This window comes from Mastomys coucha, chromosome X, assembly GCF_008632895.1.
Source record: "Mastomys coucha isolate ucsf_1 chromosome X, UCSF_Mcou_1, whole genome shotgun sequence".
Taxonomy (NCBI): domain Eukaryota; kingdom Metazoa; phylum Chordata; class Mammalia; order Rodentia; family Muridae; genus Mastomys; species Mastomys coucha.
In genome coordinates, this window is record NC_045030.1 from 87,803,180 (window position 1) to 87,809,348 (window position 6,169).

A 6,169-nucleotide genomic window follows, 5' to 3' on the forward strand; every position below is an offset into this window, starting at 1 on the left:
CTTCAACAACCCATTTTCTTCCCTTCCTACAGGAAGATTCTGTAGATCACATCCGGTAGATCACATCCGGTGAGGGGCTGGCTCTGAAGATTGACAGCAGGTCCAGGTTGCTAAGGAACCCCACTGTCAGTTCAATTTGGAAGGCAACGTGAAATTCCTCCCTGGACTCTGGTAAGTGACAGAGCCTCCTTAACCTTCACATTTTCCTCAGTCCACAGCACACAAAGCTCCTTGTGTAAGCCTCCAAAACCCAATTGCAGCCTATGGCTCCACTTTCCTCACTATGCATCCTTCCAGTCCTTAAATCCTCCTGAAACCCCTCATTTTGTATGTCACCCTATATTGGATATCCCTCCCCGCTTGGGGCTTTCATCTCAGCTTTAGATAAACACTTCTGCTTTTCCAGAGATAGGAGAATAACAAGATTGCAATGTTGTCTGGTATATCCCTGTCAGGAACAGTTTCTACATGTCCTAGGATCCTTTCTTCTTATTGACTCAAATGTGCCAGCAGTAAACATTGCCCTCCTATTTCTCAATCCTTAGATTCTAGATATGACATAAAGCTTTACAGCTTTCTCTCTGGCCTCCCAGAGATGAAAATAGAGTTAAGTCTTCTGATGTCCACCTACTTTCTACAGTGGTCTAGCGGACTCACTGTACCTTTTGAAGCCCTCCAGCCTTCACAGGAAACCTACTCCTTCCTAGGTCACAGAGCATGCAATCCAACCAAGCCTTATATGAATAAATGTACAGCTGGAGTTTCTCAGGGCAGAGAACAAGACTCTGAGACCCTGTTCAGGGGCGGTCCCTCTCTTTCCCACTTAGACCCCTCTCTTGCAGAATTGAGGCCCTGCATATTATATCCCATTAGATGCCTTTCTAGGACCTTCAAGGCAGAAAAAGGGAATACCCCATACTCTATGTGCTAGCTCAACAGAGTAGATTCTGGGGATCCTGCAATTTCTTCTTCTACTTCTCTGAGCCTATCTACACATTCTTTTATTCTTATAATTCAATTTAATTTTTTTTCCTTATTCACTTTACATCGTGCTGATTACCTCCTACCAGTCACCCCATTCTCCCCTCCCTTGCTCATCTGAGCAAATGGGGTCCCCCTGGTTTTCTCCCCCACTTCAGGTTTCTGTGAGGCTAGGTGCTTCTTCTCGCACTGAATCTATACAACATATTCCATAGATAGGCAACAGCTATTGAGAGGGCCCCCATTCCAGTTCTTCAGAAACCACATGAAGGTCAAGTAGCATGAGAGGAAGCAAGGACTCAGTTGAGACTGATGTCTCAGCTCTCACAACTAAAGACACAGGGCTGAGGCTTTTATTTTTTTTTCATTTTACTTCTTTCCTTTTATAAAAAAAGCAATTTAGTTCTTTCACAATTTCATGCACGTATACAATGCATTCTGGTTACTGTTCCCCAACTCTCTCTTACCTATATGCCCACTTCCCAGATTCATTTGGTTTTAGCGTGTGACTCTCTTAGAACAGATGTTTTCGGTATACCACTCTTTCAGGGGTGTCCTATGATGAGTGCTGGTGGGTCTTCTCACCTTGACTTCATATTGTGACTTTTTTATGTGAAGATTCAAATTCACTCTCTTACATCTTGCTCATGATTCCCAGATATCATGCAGAAAAAAAAAACTAAGGACATATCTCAGCTTCATAGTTCCCCTTGTGTTCTCTCATAGTTAAGAACAGGGCCTGGCCATGTGCTCCTTTTTTGATCCCAGTGTAAGTCTTTCCAGATAAGATTGCTTTTCCTCTGTTCTCCTGTTGGGTAAGCCAAATGGGTCTAGGGATGTTCGTTTCTTAGGAGAGCTGATAGTAGAGTCAATATTGTAAGGGACCCTGCTTTTCATCTTCCCCGAATAGTGGTCCTTTAGCTTTCTTACTGGGTATCTAACAACCTCAGGATCATAGCCCTGATGAACTGTAATTACTACCTTAGGGCAATGTTCTGTTTCAGCTCAAGGGAGATGCTTAGTTTGAATGTCCTGCCTAAGGCATTTGAAGGTTGAGTGCAGGTTTAGATGGATTGCTGAATTAGGCCATAATTTTTAAGGTGCAATGATAAATTTTTACTATTCATACATAGAGTTCTTTTTCTCCTTGTCTTGGAGATTTCTTGGAAAATGAGGTGTCAATGAAACCTCTTGAATACTGTTCCCACAATAAAGTTACCTGCTGGCACTCTGGGCTTAATGTAAGGTGGGACTAACTCCAGGTAATGTGTCACACTCTAAGCTACAGATACTGAGGTATCAGAGAAAAGTAATGGCAGTGCATACGCCTTTAAATCAATTAGTGTAAGTTTGATAGTACTTTGTTTTAATTGATTTACCTCAGTAGTAGAAAATATCTGTGTAGGAAGCTTGTGTGATTCTTAAATTTGCAATTTCTTGATATTGCTATGTGGCTTTGCTACTGGCATTGGGTATCATCTTTTTTCTCTTTTATTGAAAGTTGCATTTATGGTAATATTTTTAATTCCTTTGTCTCTGTACTATAATTCAATAGTTTATGAGTAGAATTATTCAAAATCTTTTAAACAGATTAGACCTAAGATTAAGTAAGAACTTGATGGCTTTTAGTAATACTGCCAATTCTCCATAGGACCCTGGATGTTCCATAATGGAGTAGCTGTATTGGAGAATATTGTAAAGAAATGTGAATTAAGTGATGCAAGCTTCGTGTCAGGTGCAGAGTATGTGCAATGAATTGTGTGGACTAAGGAAGAATTCACATTGGGAAGCTAGGCTTACTGCTGCTGTTAACTAGCCTTGTGAACCTGACCACATGTTCTAACCCCAAAGCAAAAGAACTGTAAACAGAGGAGATGCTACTCAAGAAAGGAATAGCCAGCACTTACTGATTAAGGGATTTGCTATTGATGGTGCTAATGCTGTTGTTGTATGTATATGTGTATGTGTGTGTATATGTATGTATATGGAAGTGTTCTCCAGAGTTGGATACAATTCACAGTTATTCTAAAGAACAGATGTTTGGTTAATCAGAGGACAATATGATCCAGTGATCAAGAGATAGAGATCATTACAGATTAATTTATTCTACATTGTGGAATAAGCCCAATGAGTTCAGGTACTTACATGTATTTTAATTTACAAAGAGAAATACTAAATGGAATAAGGTAAATCATTAAGCAACTGACCATGTCAAGTGGGCCTGGTAATGCAGGTTTATCATCTCAGCTACTCTAGAGGCTGAGGGAGAAGGATTAAAAGTTGAAGGCTATTCTGGACAACCTAGTGATATCCATGACTTCAAATTATTTTAAAAAAATAGTTAAAATTGGACTAGAGATTTATCTTAGTGGTAGGGTATTTGCATAGCATGAGTAAGACCCTAAGTTCAGGACCAGTATCATCTCCCACCTACAAAAGGACTTGTCCTCTCCATACATTTCTGTTTCTCCATTCACAGCTATTTTTAATGTAGCATTTGAAGGGGTTCTAGCAGACTTGAGCATGTCAAACATTGCAGATTGGTTTTGCCTTACTTTTATTCCTCATTTCCTCTACCTTACTAAACTGTTAGATTACCTTCCTAAAGCTAGACACCAGGGTCTATTCCTTTATTTGTCCACTGATTCATTAGTGAAACAAAACACCAAGTTGCAACAATCAGAATTGATTATTTGGCTAATATGTCCAATTAGGATTTACCATCTCACCCTAGCATAGACCATCTCCCTTTCCCCTTAAAAACCCATTCCTAGAGAAAGACCTTCTGTTACTTATATTGCTTTTCTTGCTTGCTGCTGCTATTTCTTCCTTTGCAACCTCCCCCAGCACTTTGGCTTGACCCTCTTGTGTAACAAATCTTGTTTGTGCAGAGAATTTGGTATCTAGGTATGTTCTGTACCAATTCAAGGGGGAGGAGGTCACCTCCCTTTCTGAATTATTCCAAATTTCCAAGAAAATTCTTATCTCAACTGTACTTTAATAGGACATTGTGGGTCACATATTTTCAATATTTTGCTAAATATCAGAAAGATTTTTCAATACTGAGAACTGAACATTGGTCTTCAAGCATATCAGGTAAGTGAGCTACCATTGACTTATATCTGCAGTACCTAAAACACTTAATAAATTTGCTAAATAACAATAAATGTGTGATCCATGTCATCCAAAAATGTAAGAATTGAAGCTAAGTAAATCATCCATTAAAGCCAGGTGTGATGACTATTGCTTACAAAACTAGGGAAGTTGTGTCAGGAGGATTGCTGAGAGTTCAAGACCAACCAGTGACACCTACTTACTTCTTAGCTAGCCTGGGCTATAGTATGAGACCCTGTCACAAATAAAACTCTTATATTAAAAAGTAAAACTTAAGAATATCAATGCATAAATAAATAACTAAGGTACCAATACACATCAATACCACAAAGAATGTATGTTCTGCGTACTTTTATAATATAGACTAGAAATAATAAGTAATATAGAACCATGCTGTATTATTTAGTACTGTTTTGTAGTAGTTTCCTCTGAGACTGGGGTATTCCATCATAAGGGAAGCTTCTTCAGCCATAAGGTAAGCAATTTAAATAGCTCCAGGAAGTCCTGAAACTGATCACATTCAGAGAGGCTCCTCTCTCCCAGAATAAACAATAAAAACTGCTGACAGCCTCTCTCAGGTAAGCCAAGCTACCAAGACTCTGAGACTAGACCAGCTGCCTGGAAGAGATTTAGACCAGTGAATTCCTTGGAAAGGACACTACCTAAGTTGTTGAGCTGCCAGTAGGCTGTACCCTGTACTCCAGGTTCCTAGAGTTTGTGAACTGTCACATATGCTAGGGTGGGTTTTCTTTAAGTCATTTCTGCTCCTATGAGTAACCCCTCACCTATAATGCTATAAATAACCTATTAGTTCTTTAACTTATACTTTGATGATATCTGTACCTTGGTCGGAGGTAAATTTCTTTTCTGCAGTGTGTAGGCATGTATGTAGTGTCATCCCAGGAAAAGTTTTGTCATACAACATAAGATCAATGACCACAGACTTCAAACACATAATGAAAAATTTTTACAGTCTTTATTAGCCATGGAAGAAGCTCCTGGACATGGCTCTAGAACATGCCTCGGTTTTGACAGTAGTGTCAGGTATGTCTCCATATTTTCTCAGGGTCTCTCCCATCTCTCAAAACTTCTCATACCAGGATGGAGGTCCAGTTATAATATTAGTATTGGGTCAGAAACATTTAAGTCTCTCATTTTTCTGGCTTGAGTATGGGTTTTTGAAACCACAAGTATTAAAAATGTGGAAGGCCACTACTACACACTTGTGGATATTCCATTGACCTGTTCTGGACCAAATCTTTAGCTTCCTGGAATCCCTAAATATTCAGTACTTCTTTCTAAAATTTATAATCATTTTACTTAGCTCTTCCCAGATTATCTTCTCAGTAGACTCAAGACAATCATCTGGAAGCTAGTTTTGTCCTTGTAATAAGAGAACATTTTCTGATTACGGATATAAGTTCAGTTTCTGACAGGAGCATACAAGTGGCCTCACCCTTTTACTACATCTTTAAAGACCATTAGAATAAACTTGAAGGTTCTCCTGGGGAACTCAGAAATTATTCTTTACATTTTTATGACATTTTCAGCATGTATCTTTCATTGGATTACTGAGAAGAAGTCATTCACTGATAAAACCATTTTCTAGTCTAGAAGAGAGCTGAGAAAGTTCTTAGTGTTTGACAAAGCCTGTATGCTTCTTTCAGTTTCTAATTCTTCTTCTCCGCGAGCTCTTAAGACTCATCTATTAAGCACTATGTAAGACAACAGGCACTCTAGAATTCTGATTGTCCTATGAACCAGTTACTCTCACATAGAGTTAGTGACGTTTCTTGCTCATAGTCATGATTTCATTTTAGTGATCACGTTAAGAAGTATGGGTTGACAGATGTCCCTTAGCAGAGGAATGGATACAGAAGATGTGGTACATTTACACAATGGAGCACTACTCAGCTATTAAAAACAATGAATTCATAAAATTGGTAGGCAAATGGATGGAACTGAGGTAACCCAATCACACACACACACACACACACACACACACAAAAACACACATGGTATGTACTCACTGATAAGGGGATATTAGCCCAGAAGCTCAGAATACCCAAGATAC